This window comes from Schistocerca piceifrons, chromosome 2, assembly GCF_021461385.2.
Source record: "Schistocerca piceifrons isolate TAMUIC-IGC-003096 chromosome 2, iqSchPice1.1, whole genome shotgun sequence".
NCBI lineage: Eukaryota > Metazoa > Arthropoda > Insecta > Orthoptera > Acrididae > Schistocerca > Schistocerca piceifrons.
The window spans coordinates 265673133-265698617 of record NC_060139.1 but is presented as its reverse complement, the minus strand read 5'-3'; the positions used below and the strand labels follow the sequence as shown (position 1 = coordinate 265698617).

The following is a 25485-nucleotide window of genomic DNA, read 5'->3' as shown; positions in this document are numbered from 1 at the left end:
TTATTTTCTCACTGTCACAGAGGATTTGGAAGAAAAAAAAATTATGTTTTGTGTGTAGACAGCCGTGTAATATCTTCGCAACCAGCATTGTTAGTCGTAACCAGTCCGATAGCCGAAGTGTATATTAATAGACCCAGGGCGCAGCGAAATCGTTCAAAAAGGTGTGTCGTTCCTACGCAGATTCTTTATTAGATAAGTTGGTAGTGACTATGGCTTTCATGGGCCTATACAATTGCGTCGTGGCGTGGTCAATTTATATTGTAAGTTACTTGCCATAAGCCACTTCTCACCATGCGCTCTATTTGAATATTTGGCGCTTTTTCGCTTAACGGTTGGTACACATATACGCCTCCGATACCGTACCGTCAGGAGTGTGGCTTACATTATTCCAGTCGCCAAGACTGCTGAGGCGATTGCCCGAATTCCTTATACGGTACAGCTGATGAGATCAAATACAATCCCGCAGTTCCCGGCATTCGCTGCCTGACCTGAATGTGAAGCATGCAGAAGAGGAGAAACGTAAATGAAAAATCATGGTGTGCGTGTGCGTGTGCGTGTGCGTGTGCACGTGATGTGTGTGCACGTGATGTGTGTGCACGTGATGTGTGTGCACGTGATGTGTGTGCACGTGATGTAATATCTATGATTATTTCCAAAGAGGTCAAAATATCCACGGGTTTGCTGCCGGTCTATAGTGTCCAACGGGCACAATATTTCGGCGATCATACATGTCGCCATCATCAGGTGAACTGACGGACTGAGCTCCTGTGAACGTGCCGGCACGGAGATCCGTACGCTATGGCTGCTCAGAGGGAACTCGCCGTCCGCGCCCCGCGCCACGGTCGCGCGGTGGAACAGATTGCGACGGCGTCTGAGATGACGTCGGTGTGATGGCTCTGTCCGTCGTGGTCGTCACAACTATACGTTTGCCCGATTTACTCTTGATTAACCCAATCGCTGGTTCCCAAGCCTTGCTAAGATTATAGCCACAGTCACGGTTTATGAGGTCGTCATTGGTGCGAATTTCGATGGCCTCTCTGACAACGCTGTCCCAGTATCTCGACGTCTGTACCAGAATCCTCGTGCGGTCATACACCATGGCGTGATTTTCCGACAAACAATATTCAGCGACCGCCGACTTGCTCGGATACATCAGTCGAGTGTGCCTCTGGTATTCACGGCATCGATCCTCGACAGTACGCATCGTCTGACCAATATAAGACTTGCCACATTGACACGGAATCTGGTACACGCCGGCCTTCCTCAAACCGAGGTCATCTTTGGCGCTCCCCACCAGTGCACGTGTTTTATTTGGAGGACAAAACACAGTTCCGACCCGGTGTTTCTTCAGAATGCGGGCGGTTTTCCCCGAGAGTGCGCCTGCGTATGGAATAAATGCAATGCCTACCTCCTCCCTCGTGACTTCATCCATCTCAACAGGTTGTGCTGCAGTGGTTGGGCGGAAAGCACGTTGAATCTGCCACTCTGAGTACCCATTTTTTCGAAATACAGTTCTCAGATGTTCCAATTCCTGGGGTAGACACTCTGCGTCAGAGAGAGTGCGCGCCCTATGTACTAGAGTTTTAAGTATCCCATTCCTCTGTGAAGGGTGGTGACAGCTGTCTGCGTGCAAATACAGATCAGTGTGCGTTGTCTTCCGATACACCCCATGACCTAGGGTGCCGTCAGCCCTTCTCTTGACCAAGACATCAAGGAAAGGTAATTTACCCTCCGTTTCAGTCTCCATAGTGAATTTGATGTTGGGGTGTATGGAGTTTAGATGTGTAAGGAAGTCAAGGAGGTTGGTTTTAACACCCCACTTTTCAGTAAGACACTGCATTCTCTTTGGCTAGCATGCATGGGCTAATTAGGATGGGAATGGTGCCATATGGTTGTCGTGTGCTCCCGTGAGGCAAACCTGGCTCACTATTGCTGTAACTGGTCCCTGATATCCTGGATGCTGGCAGTGAGATGGAGTTGACCAGTCAAGATAGCCCCGTTATTGTTTCTATCACGGACAGATTTAGGAATTTTGCTGGCTGTGGGAGTGCCTGAAAGGTACGCATACAGTTAATAGAAGAGCCGTGTGTAGACGAGCATTGTCCTGTTGTAAAATGGGAAGTCTGTACGGACGCATGGGAGGAAGCACATGAGAACGAAGTTTATCCACGATGCTCCATTGTGCCATCACAGTTCCTTCAGTCACTACCAGCCGTGAACTGAAGTCATCCTCGCCTGGCGGCTCCCCCACGTGACGTCAGGGATGAGACCGCTGAACAATGGAATAATGGTGGGACCCATATGCAAGTCGCCACCATACGCGCTGGCGTCTGTCATATGCGGTAGAACACAACCGCAATTCATCATCGAACAGAATGCGACGCCATCTATCACCAGTCATGCTTGCCGGACACGGCACCGCTTGAAACGCAGCCATTTGTGTGGTGATGTTCCCGGTTGCCTACACATGGGGCGGTAATTTCCTAATCCGGCTACTGCTAGCCTCTGATCAATGGTGCAAGATGACACAGAATGTGGTACGTAGTCCATTACTTGTTCTCAACTGGCAGGCGCAGATACGAAGGGATTACGACGCACTTGGTGCGCGAAATGTCGATTCTCTTTTGTGAGGGTCACACATAGTGGATTGGTATCTTGAACACAAGTATGCCTGCCGTCATGTCACGTAACCTTTCCATCCAACGCCGGTGCACTGTCACATTCCGAATGCCACAAAACTACATAATGGAGCATTCGCCCACTGGCTACATGGAGACCGCAATGAGACCTCTTTCAAGCACTATCAGATGGTGATAATGCTGCCTCGTACGAGTACGTGGCATCTCTGTGTCCTTCATAGTGACCTTTGAAAATCTGACGCTGTTCTCGCCCCCTTATATATCCTATCAGGCCTGGTAAGAACAACTCTAATGCAACCTGGTGGCCATTTCCGTCAGTGGTGGGTACGTGTAGTCTGTTCCATTGACATCGGACGATGTCTTCTGGGTGCCTAACTTTCTTGCCAGACAGTTTGTATTTGACAGTGATACATAAATAACAAGATACCTTTGTTGCAAATTATGCGGGACGTGATAGCAATATAAGAATAGACGATATTTTGATGAGACGTTTGCGGCGTGGCCACAGGGCAGTGAAAGATTTCAGCAGTTCCACCGACATGATCTCTTCGCACTCCAGTATCAAATTCACCATGGAGGTGGACGGGAATGCCGAACATCCCTTTTTTGACGTCTTACGCAAGAGCAGAACGAACGGCACTACAGGATGCAGTGTGTACAGGAAAGCCACCCACACTGATTTGTATCTCCGCGCTGCCAGCTGACAACATCCTTCCCAATATGAGGGTGTGTTATGTACACTAGCACACCGGACCCGAGCAATATCGGACGGAGAATGCCTACAAATGGAGCTTAACCACGTTAAGCACGTTCAACAAGAGCGGATACGGCGACATACAAATGTGACGTACTTTCATGCAGGAAGTACAAGCCCGACAGACAGAAAACAGCGAGAAAAAGACAATGGCGTATCTGCCGTAAGCAGAAACGGCAGAATCCTGGCTCTACGTAACATTAAATGTGTTGAAACCCCCTGGTAGATTAAAACTGTGTGCCGGACCGAGACTCCCACTCGGGACGATGCCTTTCGCGGGCAAGTGCTCTACCAACATTAAACGTGTTTTCCGTCCACCTCCGAAAGTGCGTGCCCTATTAGGTACGGTGGAATATGACTTGCGGCTCCGTAAACTAGGTGTTCACCGAATTCCATGTAAACGCAGTAAGCGTGTATCGGGGAGACCGTATGGACAATCGAAAAAAGATACAAGGGACACAGAAGACACATCGAACTTAAGCAACCAACAAAATCTTTTGTTGCGTATCACTGCATGGCTACGGTGGACTCCATGAAGTATGAAGGAACGAAGTGCTAAGACAGACAGTCTTTTTGGTATTGTGTAATGAAGGAGACAAATTAAATACGAGTAACTGAAGAGCTGATCAACAGAGACGCTGGATTCACTCTCAGCAAATCTTGGGAATCAACACCCGGCCAACTAAAGTCACTGCGCCGGCCGAGGGCGGCTTCTACCCCCAGACGAAGGCCACCGAAGTACTGAAGTTCCAGAGTTCACGCCCAGCTTCCAGCGGCGCCTCCCACCGGTCGCCCCCCCCCCCCCCCCCCCCACCGCCACTCCACCCCTCACGGCCTGCGGCCGGCAGTGGATGAAGGAGTGTGGATCGGGGGTGGGGGAGTAAGAGGTGGGATGTAGTGAAGATGGTCATTCTACATGCATCACCAGAGGATGACGACAAGGTACTATCGTGTTACGAAGAAGACAGCAACCGGCTAGACACTCAGCAACAGTACAAACAGGAGAAATGATTATCACCTAATTTAGTTAACAGGTTTCCTCTTCAAGAATAATAGCTACAACGGATCATAGTAAAAAATTATAAGAATTTTCTGATCTCTATGAATATTATTGGCGATATACCATCTGACTTTCGGAAAAGCATCATCCACACAATTCCGAAGACGCCAAGAGCTGACAAGTGCGAGAATTATCGCACAATCAGCTTAACAGCTCATGCATCGAAGCTGCTTACAAGAATAATATACAGAAGACTGGAAAAGAAAATTGAGATTGCGCTAGGTGAAGATCAGTTTGGCTTCAGGAAAAGTGAAGGGACGAGAGAGGCAATTCTGACGGTACGGCTAATAATGGAAGCAAGGCTAAAGAAAAATCAAGACATTTTCATAGGATTTGTTGACCTGGAAAAAGCGTTCGACAATATAAAATGGTGCAAGCTGTTCGAGATTCTGAAAAAAGTAGGGGTAAGCTATAGGGAGAGACGGGTCATATACAATATGTACAACAACCAAGAGGGAATAATAAGAGTGGACGATCAAGAACGAAGTGCTCGTATTAAGAAGGGTGTAAGACAAGGCTGTAGCCTTTCGCCCCTACTCTTCAATCTGTACATCGAGGAAGCAATGATGGAAATAAAAGAAAGATTCAGGAGTGGAATTAAAATACAAGGTGAAGGGATATCAATGATACGATTCGCTGATGACATTGCTACCCTGAGTGAAAGTGAAGAAGAATTAAATGATCTGCTGAACGGAATGAACAGTCTAATGAGTACACAGTATGGTTTGAGAGTAAATCGGAGAAAGACGAAGGTAATGAGAAGTAGTAGAAATGAGAACAGCGAGAAACTTAACATCAGGATTGATGCACACGAAGTCAATGAAGTTAAGGAATTCTGCTACCTAGGCAGTAAAATAACCAATGACGGACGGAGCAATGAGGACATCAAAAGCAGACTCGCTATGGCAAAAAAGGCATTTCTGGCCAAGAGAAATTTACTAATATCAAATACCGGCCTTAATTTGAGGAAGAAATTTCTGAGGATGTACGTCTGGAGTACAGCTTTGTATGGTAGTGAAACATGGACTGTGGGAAAACCGGAACAGAAGAGAATCGAAGCATTTGAGATGTGGTGCTATAGACGAATGTTGAAAATTAGGTGGACTGATAAGGTAAGGAATGAGGAGGTTCTACACAGAATCGGAGAGGAAAGGAATATGTGGAAAACACTGATAAGGAGAAGGGACACGATGATAGGACATCTGCTAAGACATGAGGGAATTACTTCCATGGTACTAGAGGGAGCTGTAGAGGGCAAAAACTGTAGAGGAAGACAGAGATTGGAATACGTCAAGCAAATAATTGAGGACGTAGGTTGCAAGTGCTACTCTGAGATGAAGAGGTTAGCACAGGAAAGGAATTCGTGGCGGGCCGCATCAAACCTGTCAGTAGACTGATCACAAAATAAAAAAAATAAAAAAAAATAAAAAAAATATTATTTCCATATGTTTGTCTGTGCTAAGGATTCCACGTAGTCCGAAATGGATCCTACGTCATAACCTACATCATTTCTTCCGAAAATTAAATCTTAGTGATCTATACCCAATGAGAGGAGATACTTTGGAGTGTTCCATTAGTTACGCTAACTCAGTGGGATGCGGCGTGTGGCCATCGCCACGAGCACGAAGTGCGGCACAGTGCTGTGTCACGCGGGTTGCGCGCCTCCAGGGGCAGCGAGATTCGCGCTGCCAGCTCAGCCGCGGGGTGTTTTACTGTCGGAAGCTGAGAGCAGCTGCTCCCGTGGGGTGTGCTGCTGCTGCTGCTGCTGCTACACACGGCCTTCTCTGCCCCGCAGCTGCCGACACTAACATGCGCAACGTGTGCTCCCTGGCGAGCTCTCCACATACGCAGGAACAGCTGCACAGCGAGTATCTAAAAAGCAGGACACTCCGGACCGAAAGAAACTGCGCCATACAAATAACAAATGCAGAAAGTAGCGAAAATATTCCCGGTATAACGCGTTCTACTCTGAGACGGACCGCATTCTGCATCGTATACCGGAGTGTAAGCGTTTCACGAGATTTACCTTTTGGCTCTCTGTAGTTCCTCACACTCGTTGCCGATGTCAAATTACATTGACACGACAGGACAGGACTGGACAGGTAGTTTAAGTTGTGGAAAGATGCCAAAATAAGGGGCTGTCAGTTACACTCTAACATACAACCTTTTATTTGATGAAACATTACAAGAGCCAAGAAAAAATTAAAAAGAAACACAGCTTTAATTTTGGAACTTAATTAGCGGCTGAATGCGCCTTTCAATCTCATGCCTTCAGGGTAAGACCACTTTAATTTAAAAACGTCTGACAGCCAATAACAAAGCTCAACCAAAATCAGAAATTTAGAAGGCAAAGCCTTATCTTAAAACAGTTCCTTAATTATGCTGAAGGCCTAAAGAATGTGACACTTTAAGAATAAGCAACTTAAATTCAAAATCGGTTGAACGCCCAGCGTTTGAGACTCAATGACATTAATTTTAAAAATGCCAAAGGCTGTACGTAAAACAGTTCTTAACTTAGGCTGAAGGCCCAAACCATGCGACACCGTAAGGGCAAAACAACCTTAATCAAAAAAATCGGCTAGAAGCCATACCAGTACAAACAACAAGAACAAACAAGAAAAGGCACTACACCAAAGGGCGCTCAGTTCCGAGGGTCGGCCTGGAATTCAAACACTAACGCTCGCTTAGGTGAGAGAGGCATTCGGCCCAACCGTTGTCGATCCGACGACAACCCAACCGACAGGCAGTCAACAGACCCACTGACAAGCTAATCTCCGCTTCACCTGAACAGCACACAACAGGGACTTTAATGGAACAACATAGAAGGTATTGGCGCCCACAACCAATTATACATTGAGCTGTCAAACCACAAACCTTGATGGACAGCGACAACACTATGAGGAAAATACACTGCCTGAATTTACGTCGACGGCCAGAGCAGGTAACCGAAGCGTTAACGGCCACAATGCAGAAGATTTCGCTGGTGCACTTCAATTAAAATAACCAAGTACAATTAAACTCCTCCGAAGGGTGGCTAAAATTTGCCAACTTGAAAACACACGTTGTTGTTCACGGGAATATCCCAACAGCCAACAACGAACTCCAAACGACAACACAATGTGAACAGTCATGATGGTAAATCAAAACTTAACTTTCATGTCTAGGATCGGTGATCCACGAACCTTGTGGCAATGGGGACAGCACCACACACACTCCGACATCGCATAGAGGCCGCCAGCGGGCCCGGCCAAACCACGCGCCGCGGAGATTTCCTCGCTACTCCACGCCAACCGACCAACTGCCCAGGCCTGGAAGCGGTGAAAGGACCAAGTATACGTCGGCCGATGGGACGACCAACCGAACGACCAACCAACGGTCTTCCCTCTCCAGCCTCCCTCTGTCAGACAGTTCGTGTGTGTCGCCAGCGGCGCTCCATCCCCCAACTTCACTGCTGCTGCGTCACGACTGCACTGCTGGACCGTCCCGAACTGACCGCCAGACATACGACGACCCGGAAGTACTATCGGTCGCTCCAGAGATGGTACGACAATACACTTATCGATACGCACTGATGCTGCCGCTCACGGGCAAGTAAGGCAGGAAGATAGTGGCACCAGTAAATGGCATAAGAAAACGAGGCGGGAGTACCATAATACAAGATGACAAACAATAAATGGGATAAACGCGAGCCGTGCATGGCTCATTCAGTCGCAATCAAAAGAATTTATATTAATTTATATTTCAGCCTGAACGTATTTGACGTAAACACAAAATGGCGCATTTATGAACGGTTTAACGGTTGTACAATAATGCAAACTTTGTAAAGCTGTCATTTACTACTGTCGATTAATAGAGTCTTATGGGGAAATTAGGAAGTGTGATGCTAAAACTATCAGAAGAGTTGTACTATTCGAGCAGCAAAGTGACTGACGGCCACCGATGCAAAGCTATTTGAAAGGCAAAGTAGCAGTAGGAAGGACAGCCGTCTCCTGAAGTCACAGCGTGTTGACTTAGAATAAATTTGTTAGGAGTCTCTTCCTGAGGTAACTGTCTAAGGCGCAACGTTGTACGAACGCGAACCGCAGACGATAAACAGTACATAGTAGAAGAGAATAAGCTTTTAAAATGTTGAAATACAAAAGATTGCTAGAGGTTAGATGGGTGGATCGGTTAATTGATGAAAAGCTATTGGACGCAACTGGACTAAAAGAAGCGATACATTTGTAACGTGACCATATTCTCTGAGATCTCAATATGTGAACTGACAATTCGTTAAGGCAGAGTTGATTAAAATTCTATTACTCTAAATTAATATCTGAATTCACCCCTGAACTCAGTGTCTCTTTGATAAGCTGTTTAATTATAAAAGTACCATAAAGGAAAGGAATGGTCCAGGAGAGTAGTGAACGTCTCCGCTGTCGACCTCTGGGCGCTGTTCACGTGATCACAGCGTGCGACGCAAATAGAGGCATCTGGCGGAAGGACGCGAAGACTGTATGTGTCGGACGGGACCAGTGAAGTGTGCAACGACGGATGCCGTGAGAATGTGTGCGAGGCATTTAGTAAATTAACATTTGGGATGGAATGTCGAGGTTGCAGTAAAGACGCGGGAATCACAAAATTGTGAAAGAAGTACACAAAGAGCTGATTAGCGAAGGTTGTAAAACCGGTACTAGTCTTTTTCACGGTCTAGTGACAATGTCACCTTCTGTCGAAGGCATGAATAACCCACCTTTCGCAACGCGGACGCGCATGAATAACCAAACGTATGAACAGCTTACAAACTTAGCTTTTTCGGAAATGCTTACACCAAGCCCCGAAACCCAATGATCACGCCCTTTTGCACGTCAGATAAATCGCTCCGTTTTCGCATTACGACAACGACTGAGCTGTTTTCCGTGTCCTTTGGAGACGCTCTACGTACCCTCCATTGCTAGTGCTGCCACCTGTCGTTCGTGAGCGGTTATTGCGCGTTGATGTCGGAATAAGCGGTGGTCACGTTAATGTGACTGGGCTGTGTGTATTAACAGCTGCTGCCAAAAAACAAAGAGAAAATCTTTTATTTACAGCTCACAACTAGTAATTCTGGGGTTCATCTTTAAATTAATCATCTTCCTACAAAACGTCGGGATGAAATGAGCGAAGTACTCGATCAGGGCTTGCTGACATGTTGTGCGTGCTCTAAAAATCATATCTTAAAATACGGAAGAGGGATCACTATAGTTTTTTTTAACACAAAGACTAGGGGGTTCAGTGCTCAAGAATAAATAATGTGTCGCAGATTCTTATCACTAATATTTCCTTTTTGCAGTCAGACTCGATTATAGAAAAATAAATTGTTGTGCAAACAAAAATTAAAAACAAAATCACTCTTGCAGGGGATAAATAGTACAGTTTATTAAAAAACTGTAAACCCGCCTCGATTGCAGAAAAACACCTAGTGTTAACCTAGGTTTCGGCGTAGATAACTACACCTTCTTCAGAACAATAAAACCCACAAGTGCCTAAGAAGACCTTTGTCAATGATTAAGAGACCACCATAGCTATACATTTATAAACGAAAAAAAGGAAAACATAAACAGTACATATGTACAAAGTCTAAACCGTTACTTAACTTAATGGTGTAACCTCCACCTCACACCGGCCTATGTTCGATGGGCCATGACCCGCCAGAAACTGCAGCTACAAATGGTCGCTCACTTACACGCCCGACCCGCTACCTATGCAAATGCGCAAGACAAGGGAAGTTACTTGAATGCGCATGCGCATACGAATACGTGAAAGTTTATACATGGGTCGTGGCTAAATAGCCCTTATATTCCCAACCGTGGATCAACGTATATAAAAAAATAGAATGGATAGAATAAGTGACGAGCTAAATAGGAGATGAAACTTAAAAATAACCGCACACGGTTGCTTATTCTAGGAAAGAAACATTATGAAGCTACCTATGACAACAGGAGGAACTCTTAAAAACTATTCCTAAAGCCAATAGTTAGCCTGGGGGGAGGGGGTGGCTGAGGGGACGTAATCTAAAGACGTCGTGGTAATAAAGATACAGGGATAAAACGTGAGGTGTTCAGCGGGCTAAAATCACCTTCATCGTAAAGGAAATGAGGGAAAAAGAAAAAAGATGAACAGCTTGACCAACCGCGCTCGCAAATCAGCGCACGCATGTGAAAAACCTCAGATCATCAGATTTACAAGTATGAAGAACAAATTAAAGGTGCGAAACCTTCAAAAAATTTTCTGTTTCTTAGTAGGAGTTGGTCGTTAAGGATATTGTCTTTATCATGTTGCAGATGCTTGAAGATCTGCATTTCTTCCAGAACATCCAGTTTTAAGCCCTTAACCTCAGCATGAAGTAACTTGATATTAACTGGAGGGCTCGGCGCATGAGCCGTTTGCAGAAGGTGTTCCACATAAGTAGAGTCCTTAGTACCGTCACCGCTTCTAGTAGGAATATGCTCTTTATACCTGAGACAAAGGTCTTCTTAGGCACTTGTGGGTTTTATTGTTCTGAAGAAGGTGTAGTTATCTACGCCGAAACCTAGGTTAACACTAGGTGCTTTTTTTGCAGTCGACGCGGGTTTCTAGCTTTTTAATATATTAACCAACGATTGCTGACGCGCTGCGACGTTGAAGGTTCGTAATAGACAGTTCTTGTAGTACGTAGGAAATATGCAAAAGTGTTGCAATTAACTGACTATACACGAATTGCAGTAACAGTTTCATATTGGAGAACTCCAGTCATAGTATCTGCGTGACTAGTGCAGGACAATAAATGTTTTACGTACTTACTTTCTTTCAACAAATTCTACTTTTCGGTATAGTTTAATTTTTAAAACAATTGGTTAGACAAATAACATTCGCAAATACTGAAGTGGTCAGACAAAAATGACAATATTTATGCAAACAGTTCCTTACGCTACTAACCGATACCGGTTACGCTTAGAGAATAGTGGCACATACTGTGAAATTATGAACTGAAATTAATAAATACAAAAAACCTTTTTGCTGTGCTTTTATGTTTCCCAAGTGAGTAACTGAGTTTATGTTACTGTCTAAACATAACTGTCTCGTTACAAAGTCAGAGAAGAAGAGAATCAATGCGTTTAAATGTGGTTTACAAAGTTGACCGCTACGTGGACTGATAAGAAGTGAGATGTTCTCCGTAGCGTCGTTAGGAGAATGACTAACTGAAAGAATGGACACGAATGTACATAATGTCTTAAAAAAAAAATCAAGAAGTGGTGTCTATTATAACGTAGGCGGCCATAGAGGGCAAAACCTGAAGAAAAAGCGATACCCAGCCAGTATGTAAGACATGCGATGAAGAGTTTTGCACGATTCAACTTGCCACGACTTCCCCTTCCACAACAGAAGACGGCGGAAAATAGAATATAAAATCAGCAGCAGCGCGTGGACACGGCAAACAGCTTCTCACAATAGATGCGTCACCTCTTTCAACCCACTCATATGCCTGCGGTTTTTATCAGATGGACTTCCCGCAGCGAGTGAGGAAGTTCCGGGAAACAGAGCGTACTGTGGATGCCGCATCGCCGCAAATAGACGGCGGTGCCTACGATGCCGCGAGGGCGACAACCTGGTGTGTGTGTGTGTGTGTGTGTGTGGGGGTGGGGGCGGAGTTTATGTGGAGGGTGTGGGGATGTGTTTCACGACCGCCGCGCTACGCTAATTGGCACGTAAATGACAGAGCAGTGCTAGTCTTACCAGCGTTTTAACAGCAAAATGCTTGTCCGACGTGGATGTACACATCTGTACCCAACAGAGAACAGCTATATCGTCAAAACTCTGTATTTCTGGCAATTAAAATCTAACAACATTAAGGATAGCAAAGATAGAATTTTTTTTACTGTGTTTGTCCAGAAAACTAGTAAGAATACACGATTAAATTAGTTGGTGGTTTACAGCTGGTAGCTGTTATACAGGGTGCGAAACGTAGAGCTTAAGAGAAACCACCTCTGGCAGTAACTGTAGTTTTAATCCGGCTGAGCATCCAGTTGAATGACAGACACTGTCACGTCGGTCCATGCTGCTTCAACTGTGTCGCATTTCGCGAATGGTCGTGACTGGACGAGTGGCGGCGTGTAAGTGTGTCGGCAACTCACGACCAGATGTGTCCTGTGGGTGAGAGGTCTGTGGAACGTGCTATCTGGGGCAGCAGCACAACACAGTCTGTTTAGAGTTTGGACAGATCAGCACGGGCGACGTGGGGCCCTGTATTACCTTGCGGAAAGGTAATGCCACGGAGATTTTGAAGGCAGGCCACAACCATCAGATGCTGCCCAAATCACCAGCTGCGCGCACCAGAAGTGATCGTGTTATGTACTCAACGGCACCCCACACCACCCGTGCCCGAGTACTGTTGGGCTCATTATATCGATGACGAATAGAATGTGACAACGTTCGTTCTCCTCGGATGCTCCAAACACAGCTGCTACGAGCATCGCAGTGTTGTACATTCATCGAGATCATCATTCGCACCGCTGTCGGCGCTGCCACCACTAAAGACACAGCTAACTGCCAGTGATAGATTTTTTTTCTTTCCTGCTTTTCACTACATACCATGGTTTCCCAAACTGTGTTCCATGGGAAGTCAGTAAGAGCTCCGCGAGAAACACTAGTAACACGGTGTTTTTCTTCTCGACATTTTGACCGATACTACTAATTTTTAAAATGGTATATTAAGTTTGTGTTTTAATAGTTACGAATCAAAATTGAGGTACTCACTGAATGAAACAAGTTTTTATCTTCGTAAAAATTTTTATTAATCTTCAAAGTAAACAAGGTGTTTCGCCAAACTACCGGGATTCTCAGAGGGGAACCCCGCGCTGTACAATGCTCCAAAACACCGCACATAAAAACGGGGTTTTACCGGGGCTCATTTATTGGGTTAAGTGGTTTGGATAGCCCTTGAGCTAGCGACCATTTGTGTACCCAATAGAACACTCATCTTATTGGAACTACCCTACAGCACAGGGTCACTTCCTCCACCTTAGACGAACGAAGCAAATATGTTGGTTCTTTTTGCATTACAAGAATATGTGGTCTACATTACGCTTTAAGGGGTTTTTGGAGGCTCCATTTGGGTCTTGGGTGGTTCCTGAGGAAAGCATCGTCTTTTCGGTACCAAACTGAGCCGCGGTTTTCAAGATGACTGTTCACATCCAATGGCTTAAACTATTATAATAATCCCTAAGACCCCGATCTGTAACAGTTACCCTACTTGCATACGTAAAATACGCACTAATGTCCCTTTGTGAGGTTCAAATGACTCTGAGCACTATGCGACTTAACTTCTGAGGTCATCAGTCGCCTAGAACTTAGAACTAATTAAACCTAACTAACCTAAGGACATCACACACATCCATGCCCGAGGCAGGATTCGAACCTGCGACCGTAGCGGTCGCTCGTCTCCAGACTGCAGCTCCTAGAACCGCACGGCCACTCCGGCCAGCCCTTTCTGAGGCAAAATGTAATGTATAAAGTGACGTAGCACAGCGTTGTATGCTGTATAGTAGGTCAGTGTTGTAATACTGAACCACACGCAAAATTTTCGTGCATATAAAATCCGCTCTGAGGTGTAAAATTAGTTTCGCATTCCTCACGTGACCAACATCTTCACTGTGTAATGCAAAAACTTAAAACAGTACTCTCCATTCACACCTTCTTTCATTCTCGTAGCGAAACGCTAAAATTAACGGTATTTTGACTGTAGCTCAGAAAGTGTCCGTCAGGTAGTGACATCTATCAAAACTCATAGAAACTACACACACTCTAACACTGACGCGCACGACTTTACTCCAAGTACACTGAAGCGCCAAAGAAACTCGTACAGGCATGCGTACTCAAATAAAGAGATAATTATGTAAACAAGCAGAATGTGGCGCAGCTGTCGGCAAAGCCTATGTAAGACTTGTCTGGCGCAGTTGTTAGAGCAGTTACTGCTGCTACAATGGCTGGTTATCAAGACTTAAGTAAGTTTGAATGTAGTGTTACAGTCGGCGCACGAGCGATGGGACACAGCATCTACGAGATAGCGATAAAGGGGGTATTTTCCCGCACACCACCATTTCACGAATGAACCGTGAATTTTTTTTTTTTTTTTTTGTCATCGGCCTACTGACTGGTTTGATGCGGCCCGCCACGAATTCCTTTCCTGTGCTAACCTCTTCATCTCAGAGTAGCACTTGCAACCTACGTCCTCAATTATTTGCTTGACGTATTCCAATCTCTGTCTTCCTCTACAGTTTTTGCCCTCTACAGCTCCCTCTAGTACCATGGAAGTCATTCCCTCATGTATTAGCAGATGTCCTATCATCCTGTCCCTTCTCCTTATCAGTGTTTTCCACATATTCCTTTCCTCTCCGATTCTGTGTAGAACCTCCTCATTCCTTACCTTATCAGTCCACCTAATTTTCAACATTCGTCTATAGCACCACATCTCAAATGCTTCGATTCTCTTCTGTTCCGGTTTTCCCACAGTCCATGTTTCACTACAATACAATGCTGTACTCCAGACGTACATCTTCAGAAATTTCTTCCTCAAATTAAAGCCGGTATTTGATATTAGTAGACTTCTCTTGGCCAGAAATGCCTTTTTTACCATAGCGAGTCTGCTTTTGATGTCCTCCTTGCTCCGTCCGTCATTGGTTATTTTACTGCCTAGGTAGCAGAATTCGTTAACTTCATTGACTTCGTGTCCATCAATCCTGATGTTAAGTTTCTCGCTGTTCTCATTTCTACTACTTCTCATTACCTTCGTCTTTCTCCGATTTACTCTCAAACCATACTGTGTACTCATTAGACTGTTCATTCCGTTCAGCAGATCATTTAATTCTTCTTCACTTTCACTCAGGATAGCAATGTCATCAGCGAATCGTATCATTGATATCCCTTCACCTTGTATTTTAATTCCACTCCTGAACCTTTCTTTTATTTCCATCATTGCTTCCTCGATGTACAGATTGAAGAGTAGGGGCGAAAGGCTACAGCCTTGTCTTACACCCTTCTTAATACGAGCACTTCGTTCTTGATCGTCCACTCTTATTATTCCCTCTTGGTTGTTGTACATATTGTATATGACCCGTCTCTCCCTGTAGCTTACCCCTACTTTTTTCAGAATCTCGAACAGCTTGCACCATTTTATAGTGTCGAACGCTTTTTCCACGTCGACAAATCCTATGAAAGTGTCTTGATTTTTCTATAGCCTTGCTTCCATTATTAGCCATAACGTCAGAATTGCCTCTCTCGTCCCTTTACTTTTCCTAAAGTCAAACTGATCGTCATCCAGCGCATTCTCAATTTTCTTTTCCATTCTTCTGTATATTATTCTTGTAAGCAGCTTCGATGCATGAGCTGTTAAGCTGATTGTGCGATAATTCTCGCACTTGTCAGCTCTTGCTGTCTTCGGAACTGTGTGGATGATGCTTTTCCGAAAGTCAGATGATATATCGCCAGACTCATATATTCTACACACCACTGTGAATAGTCGTTTTGTTGCCACTTCCCCCAATGATTTTAGAAATTCTGATGGAACGTTATCTATCCCTTCTGCCTTATTTGACCCTAAGTCCTCCAAAGCTCTTTTAAATTCCGATTCTAATACTGGATTCCCTATCTCTTCTAAATCGACTCCTGTTTCTTCTTCTGTCACATCAGACAAATCTTCACCCTCATAGAGGCTTTCAATGTATTCTTTCCACCTATCTGCTCTCTCCTCTGCATTTGACAGTGGAATTCCCGTTGCACTCTTAATGTTACCACCGTTGCTTTTAATGTCACCAAAGGTTGTTTTGACTTTCCTGTATGCTGAGTCTGTCCTTCCGACAATCGTATCTTTTTCGATGTCTTCACATTTTTCCTGCAGCCATTTCGTCTTAGCTTCCCTGCACTTCCTATTTATTTCATTCCTCAGCGACTTGTATTTCTGTATTCCTGATTTTCCCGGAACATGTTTGTACTTGCTCCTTTCATCAATCAACTGAAGTATTTCTTCTGTTACCCATGGTTTCTTCGCAGCTAACTTCTTTGTACCTATGTTTTCCTTCGTAACTTCTGTGATGGCCCTTTTTAGAGATGTCCATTCCTCTTCAACTGTACTGCCTACTGCGCTATTCCTTATTGCTATATCTATAGCGTTAGAGAACTTCAAACGTATCTCGTCATTCCTTAGTACTTCCGTATCCCACTTCTTTGCGTATTGATTCTTCCTGACTAATGTCTTGAACTTCAGCCTACTCTTCATCACTATTATATTGTGATCTGAGTCTATATCTGCTCCTGGGTACGCCTTACAATCCAGTATCTGATTTCGGAATCTCTGTCTGACCATGATGTAATCTAATTGAAATCTTCCCGTATCTCCCGGCCTTTTCCAAGTATACCTCCTCCTCTTGTGATTCTTGAACAGGGTATTCGCTATTACTAGCTGAAACTTGTTACAGAACTCAATTAGTCTTTCTCCTCTTTCATTCCTTGTCCCAAGCCCATATTCTCCTGTAACCTTTTCTTCTACTCCTTCCCCTACAACTGCATTCCAGTCGCCCATGACTATTAGATTTTCGTCCCCCTTTACATACTGCATTACCCTTTCAATATCATCATACACTTTCTCGATCTGTTCATCTTCAGCTTGCGACGTCGGCATGTATACCTGAACTATCGTTGTCGGTGTTGGTCTGTTGTCGATTCTGATTAGAACAACCCGGTCACTGAACTGTTCACAGTAACACACCCTCTGCCCTACCTTCCTATTCATAATGAATCCTACGCCTGTTATACCATTTTCTGCTGCGGTTGATATTACCCGATACTCACCTGACCAGAAATCCTTGTCTTCCTTCCACTTCACTTCACTGACCCCTACCACAGCTAGATTGAGCCTCTGCATTTCCGTTTTCAGAATTTCTAGTTTCCCTACCACGTTCAAGCTTCTGACATTCCACGCCCCGACTCGTAGAACGTTATCCTTTCGTTGATTATTCAATCTTTTTCTCATGGTAACTTCCCCCTTGGCAGTCCCCTCCCGGAGATCCGAATGGGGGACTATTCCGGAATCTTTTGCCAATGGAGAGATCATCATGACACTTCTTCAATTACAGGCCACATGTCCTGTGGATACACTTTACGTGTGAATATCAGGAATCCTGTAAAACATCAAATCTTCGACATCGCTGCGGCCGGAAAAAGATCCTGCAAGAACGGGACCAACGACGACTGAAAAGAGTCGTTCAACGTGACATAAGTGCAACCCTTCCGCAAATTATTGTAGATTTCAATGCTAGGCCATCAACAAGTGCCGGCGTGCAAACCATTCAACATAGAATCATCGATATGGGCTTTCGGAGCCGAAGGCCCACTCGTTTGCTCTTGGTGAAGTAAAGCTTTACGCCTCGCCTAGGCCCGTCAACACCGACATTGGACTGTTGATGACTGGAAACATGTTGCCTGATCGGTCTCGCTTCAAATTTTATCCAGCGGATGGACATGTATGGATATGGAGACAACCTCATGAATCCGTAGATCCTGCATGTCAGCAGGCGACTGTTCAAGCTGGTGGAGGCTCTGTAATTTTGTGTGGCGTGTGCAGCTGGAGCGATACGGGAGGACTTGGGCAATTCCAGCAGGACAATGAGAAAGCCCACACGCGCAGAATTGCTACAGAGTGGCTCCTAGCATAATGCTCTGAGTTCAAACACTTCCGCTGCCCACCAAACTCCCCAGACATGAAACATTATTTAGGGTATCTGGGATGCCTTATAACGTGCTGTTCAGAAGCGATCTCCACCCCATCGTACTCTTACGGGTTTATGGACAGCCCTGCAGGATTCATCGTGTCAATTCCCTCCAGCACTACTTCAGATAGTCGAGTCCATGCATCGTCGTGTCGCAGCAGTTCTGCTCGCTTGCTGGGGCCCTACATGATATTAGGCAGGTGTACCAGTTTCTTTAGCTCGTAAGTGTATGATCACTACGTAATGTCCCATCTGAACAGGCATGACACGAGGCCTACTCCCACCCTGTTACAACTTTTGAGACTAAGCGGACGAAAAGCGTATCGAGCGAGCAGAGCAGCAGATGCTGTCAGAGAGTCCCGCAGGACCCCCATGGCCACGAAGAAGATGGAGGAGGACCTCTTTCTGGACCTGGAAGGATAGTTGTATGATTTTTCAGCATGTCACCATTTCGTTGGAAAAAATATGTGCTTTATCCTATGTATGCTGTTAGACAATATACTGAAAATGACTTATACAAAAGTGTCTTGTTACAGGTTGATCAAGAGGGCTTGAGAAGTTGCCGCCGCTGGTCTATGTGCTGGATGAAAGCGGTACTTCCGCCTAATGCAACAGTTCCAGGGAGCGTCCGACACGAATACAAAAACTATTTCTTAAAGATGGAAGTGTAAGTAATAAAACTGTATCATCAATTCAGAATTACTTTTTTTTTACTTGAAAAAAAAATCGCGAAAATCACCTATTTTTCAAGCTTTCAGAGAGGACTGCCGCCTTAGTGAGTGATTGTTATTGAACTATATGACATCAAATTAAGATCGTCGTCACTTCTGAACGGTTTCCGTTAGGATGTTCAAACTAAATGGTTGTCCGCCGGGCATGACGGGAATTAGTATGAGCATGCATGGTTTGGTTTAGCGACGAAGCCGTCTGTCATTTGGATGGTTTCGTCAATAAGCAAAATTGCCGCATTTGGGTGATAGAGAATCCGCATTTCGCGATCGAGAAGTTTCTTCACTCTCAACGGATGACTGTGTGGTGTGCAATGCCCAGTCACGGAATAATCGGTGCGGTATTCCTTGAAGGCATGGTTACTACCGACCAGTACGTGATGGTTTTGGAAGATGTTTCATTCCTATTATCCAAAGTGACCCTGATTTTGACAAGATGATGATCATACAAGACGGAGTTAGACCCCACGCCACCGAAGCAAGAGAGATGATGATGATGATCATGATCAGGAGGAACTCTTTGGGGTCCGCATTCTGTCTCTGGGGTACCCAGAGGTCACTGGCGTGGGCCTCGAATGGCCGCTATATTCTCTGGGTCTCAACACATGCGACTCCTTTTTTGTGGCTGTATTGATGACATTGTGTACAGCAATAAATCCAAAACCATTGGAGAACAGAAAACAGCCATTCAGGATGCAATCGACGGCACCGATATTTCGACACTTCAGTGGGTCATACAGAATTTCGCTATTCGTCTGCGCCCCATCATCGCCAGTGACGGCAGGCATCCGCGTGGCCTGGCAGCGCGGTTTGAGGCGCCGTGTCACGGATTGTTCGGCCTCTGCCGCCGGAGGTTCGAGTCCTCCCTCGGGCATGGGTGAGTTTAAGTAGTGTGTAAGTCTAGGGATCGATGACCTCAGCAGTTCGGTCCCTTAGTAATTCACACACATATGAACATTTTTCGAACATTTTATGTAAGGCATATCGAACATGTCGTGACCTAAATCCGAAAATCTGTAGTTACATGCTGAATAAAGTGTGTGTACGCCGCAATTTGTAACTAATTTACGTTTTTTCCATGTAGTCCAATAATTGACACCCTGTAAATGCAACATGTAAAATTAAATGTATTTTGTGGAACAATTTACGAACTGTCACGCGAGGGCGTTATCGATAGTTGCTGTCAAAGAGAGAGAGTCAGTGTGTGGGTGTGCAGTGGTAGTGCGCGTGGGTGTGTGGTGTATGTAACGTGTCAGTACAGCATCCGAGATAAATACCCGCAAAATATACTGCCGAGTTAAAATCTTTCGGACACGGTTTGGACTAGATATTGGCGTGGACGTTATCAAAGAAAATGTCAGACTGAATACTGCGAGCTTCATGGGTGTAACAAAGAGCAGTGACAATGCACATGCCAGTGGACAGTGATTTACGTCATTAGGACCAAAATGTTTTGCAGCGAAGCGAGTTGCAGAAACTAATGTCCTTTAAAATTCTTTTTCTGTATGAGAAGTAGTGGACTTCGCTCGCGTTAAACCGTTAATCGTCGCTACAAAAACTGTTACACCTTAAAGTTTTGAGCATGGCTGCGTGGTCAGCGAACGTTTACGAAGTAAAATTAAAGCAATAGCAGCCATCGGTCGAAAAAAAGAAGTCTTTTGACCTAGGTTTCGGCACTGCTATGAGTGCCTTCACCGGAAGTAACACACTCAAACCGACATATGACAATTACAAGCTTATAAGGGAAAAAATTAAGTGTAAGTACTGACTAGGTGTACAAAAAAGGAACGGTACTTACATGTCACGCATAAAACTAAATATCAAGTGATAAAGCTGTAAGTAGGCTGTTTAGGTTTTCTTATTGGTAACGCCACGTAGCGCTCTGTACGAAAATCACTTAGAACATATACTGCTAATGAGATTTTAATGCAACATTTTGGTTTACTTGAAAAGATACTCTTTATTTGAAGTACATTCGGTGACATTAAAGGTGACTTAGCATTTGGTTTCTTTGATAGCTACACGATTATATCACGACGCTACTAATATGTGACACAATTTACATTGTTGCTTTTGCGGTGTATCTGTTTTATATCTGCACAGTTTTTCTGAATTCTCCTGGAAAGTAAAACATGTTTTAATAGTAACTTTTGTGGTATAGCTACAATGAGACAGCCTTTTCCGTAGCAAAACAATACGTTACATTATAGTACTTTCTTGATCACGGTAAGGTACGTAATAACTACGATATCTATACGCAAAGAATTTCACTTTCGTTTATGATGAGGTAAGTACATTGACTCCGGCAGAACTTTGCTTACAGAGGACGATAACTACGACACTCCCACAGAAATATCTTACAGCAATACGCACATTTAGCGCCACAGGACACGCATTTGAGTGATTAATTTTGTACTTAAACCATTTATTTTTCAAGATTTTTGAATTACAAAGAAAGTTATCCGTGATACATTTCATTCCATTGCTGTAAACTGTAACACCTGAGGGTATAATTACATTAATCCTCAGGGGGGTACACGCCTGCTTTGTGTACCATGTGTTTGGCAAGCACAAGGAGCCCTAGCTAATATGGTATTTGATTATACAACTTTACACATCGGTACCATGTTTCTCTAACACATAAATTACACAGCTATCTTATTTAATTGAGAGAGACAAACATTTTTTTTTACTACATCAGTGACACATGTTTACACAATTACACAGTTGGATAACTTCACACTTATGAAATTGTATTTTGTCTGTACTTTGTGAACTCTTCGTATTTTTTTTGGAACCACTGTGATACTACGAGAGCTTTGAATGTCGCATTTGGTATGGGATCATGATTTTTAAAGTACGTTTGAGGTAGATGACACTATTGAAATGAGCAGAGGATTTTCTTTATGTTTTGAAATTACTGGAGGAAGCTACGACGATTTTGAGATTTCGCTGAGGCATTATGATATTATTACGACGACGATGTGTATTATGCCGTTGCGGTATGTTTATGATCAATAAGCTGATGCTATATGAGGAATTTGATTATGCTATGTATTTATTATGATGAAATATTGAAGATGTGTTGATGAATATGTATATGTGTAATAAGGTAAGGAATATTGAGTAGTGGTTAGGGACTCTGATATGTGAAACAGGATGTTGGAAACCAAGAATCGTACTTTAAAAGTTATGAAAGGTGTGTAAATCGGTGAATGTATCACAATGCTGGCGAAAATTTTTTAGACACTGTTATATTCATAGGATTTTGATTCTACACATTCGCAACGTAAATTCTAGACTTGTGAAATTTTTTATATGAGACTGTCACTGTAGTGCAAACTGGTGTCGTAAATATTTCGGTAAGAAAGTTAAGTGACATTCATGTAATGCGTCATGGGCGCCCAGCTGTGCCACCTGCCTGGAGAAAAAGCCATTAGGTGGAGGAAAAAAGAGGCCATTAACCTCGCTATTGACATTCCTTTGTAGAAAGCATCGCAAATACGACAGTTCATTACTTGGAAACACATGATTACTCGTACTTTGTGCTACTTACTGAAATGCTTATGAATTGATGGGAAATATTCGTACATCTGCACACCCGGTTATGACAAGTGCCTTTCTACGAGAATTGAGAGAATTTCTACTAACTTATGAAATGCCTCATGACTACTGAATGATATTTTTATGCTTTACTTTGTACATAGTTGCTTATTTTATTTGATATCTGTTTTCCAGCTGTGTTTCAGCATTGGTTTTATAAAATAAAATTAAGTGCATTTTCTAATGTGAACACTTTCTGCCAACAGATCTATTAAATAATAATTTTATGATCCATATTCTTCGAAAAAGGAGCACTTGGAATGGAAAGAACAATAAGAAGGGATTAATAACAGTAACTGCATACATAATTTTCTCTTCAACTACTTGGTAATTTTTTTGGTAGAGTAAGTTATCGTGATGCATCACTCTAGTGTTAAGATGTGACATAGGTATTAAACATGGCCATTTTTACTGTAATATTTTTTCTTCTTGAGCTTTGTCATGTTTAGATATAAGTTATTGCATTTGCTGCTGCTGTTTGCCAGGCATAGTGCTACTAAATTTCACTTTGTATTACTCTGTTAAGCCAGTTTTACTACTGATTTATTTTTCTTGTTGCTGCACATTGGCTCATATTAGTTGTAATGTTGCATTTGCTTGGTAATTTAGATTTACTGTAGCTAGCTTTGCCAATTTCCATTTTTTTTTCATTGCTGTTTGTGTTAATTGTTTTTTGCTGCTGCATTGCCTCGTCCCTTAGTTTAGCATCTGAGCTCAGTAGATTTAAGTTAGCTTAAGATGGGGTAGGCTATATAAGATGATGAATTGGAAGAAATGCATTGAGAAGCTATAAGAAATGGTTTGGCCAAAAAAGTAGTGCACAATGGAGAAAAACTATTTTTGAAAGAGGATGTGAACAGAATACAGAAAGCATGCTTGGATAGGATTTTTTTTTGGTGGAAACAAATGTTGAAATAAGAGAAAAGATCTACGGAATGAAGTTTTGGGTTAGACTGCAGTACCAAATATTACACTGAAAACAAACCCTGCCATTTCCTCTTGCATTATTCCGCTATGTGTTTATGTACCCTTGTGTATTTGTCTTTTTCCTGTCTTTATGTGTTTAGCTAATAAGATTTATGTTGTAGAATTTTTCAAATACTATGTTATTTTCTTTGTAAAGAAGTTTAGACATTATGAATTCTGTTCTGTTTCAATGCTCATGTGTGAAATTAATGTTTCGAAAACTATTCTCATTATTGTATATATTTACTTATGTTGTAATTCCTGTAACACTGATGCATATGTTTATTTCTATTCTTTTGTAAAGCATGTGTTACTACAAAAGTTATCTGTACTGTTATGTTCTTTAATGATGTATTTTGTACCTTTGTAATTGTATTCTTATGTTGTAAATTTGTAATTGTATAGACACTATTTCTTCAAATTAAGTTACATTTCACTGCACACGTTTCTATTGGTCATAGTAATGCACAATATGTGAGAAGTTGGGACTGTTATTGTTTGCACGTATGTTAATACACTCCTGGAAATTGAAATAAGAACACCGTGAATTCATTGTCCCAGGAAGGGGAAACTTTATTGACACATTCCTGGGGTCAGATACATCACATGATCACACTGACAGAACCACAGGCACATAGACACAAGCAACAGAGCATGCACAATGTCGGCACTAGTACAGTCTATATCCACCTTTCGCAGCAATGCAGGCTGCTATTCTCCCATGGAGACGATTGTAGAGATGCTGGATGTAGTCCTGTGGAACGGCTTGCCATGCCATTTCCACCTGGCGCCTCAGTTGGACCAGCGTTCGTGCTGGACGTGCAGACCGCGTGAGACGACGCTTCATCCAGTCCCAAACATGCTCAATGGGGGACAGATTCGGAGATCTTGCTGGCCAGGGTAGTTGACTTACACCTTCTAGAGCACGTTGGGTGGCACGGGATACATGCGGACGTGCATTGTCCTGTTGGAACAGCAAGTTCCCTTGCCGGTCTAGGAATGGTAGAACGATGGGTTCGATGACGGTTTGGATGTACCGTGCACTATTCAGTGTCCCCTCGACGATCACCAGTGGTGTACGGCCAGTGTAGGAGATCGCTCCCCACACCATGATGCTGGGTGTTGGCCCTGTGTGCCTCGGTCGTATGCAGTCCTGATTGTGGCGCTCACCTGCACGGTGCCAAACAACGCATACGACCATCATTGGCACCAAGGCAGAAGCGACTCTCATCGCTGAAGACGACACGTCTCCATTCGTCCCTCCATTCGCGCCTGTCGCGACACCACTGGAGGCGGGCTGCACGATGTTGGGGCGTGAGCGGAAGACGGCCTAACGGTGTGCGGGACCGTAGCCCAGCTTCATGGAGACGGTTGCGAATGGTCCTCACCGATACCCCAGGAGCAACAGTGTCCCTAATTTGCTGGGAAGTGGCGGTGCGGTCCCCTACGGCACTGCGTAGGATCCTACGGTCTTGGCGTGCATCCGTGCGTCGCTGCGGTCCGGTCCCAGGTCGACGGGCACGTGCACCTTCCGCCGACCACTGGCGACAACATCGATGTACTGTGGAGACCTCACGCCCCACGTGTTGAGCAATTCGGCGGTACGTCCAACTGGCCTCCCGCATGCCCACTATACGCCCTCGCTCAAAGTCCGTCAACTGCACATACGGTTCACGTCCACGCTGTCGCGGCATGCTACCAGTGTTAAAGACTGCGATGGAGCTCCGTATGCCACGGCAAACTGGCTGACACTGACGGCGGCGGTGCACAAATGCTGCGCAGCTAGCGCCATTCGACGGCCAACACCGCGGTTCCTGGTGTGTCCGCTGTGCCGTGCGTGTGATCATTGCTTGTACAGCCCTCTCGCAGTGTCCGGAGCAAGTGTGGTGGGTGTGACACACCGGTGTCAATGTGTTCTTTTTTCCATTTCCAGGAGTGTAATTCAGCAAGGGATTGGATAATTCCAAAAACTTTG

At 44.2% G+C, this 25485-nt stretch overlaps 1 protein-coding gene across 1 annotated transcript in view; it reads right to left on the bottom strand.

Annotated features, from left to right (window-relative positions):
* The window catches only part of LOC124775317, a 444140-nt gene that overhangs the window by 201726 nt on the left and 216929 nt on the right, over positions 1-25485 (bottom strand). The gene's annotated exons all lie outside the window — the stretch shown is intronic.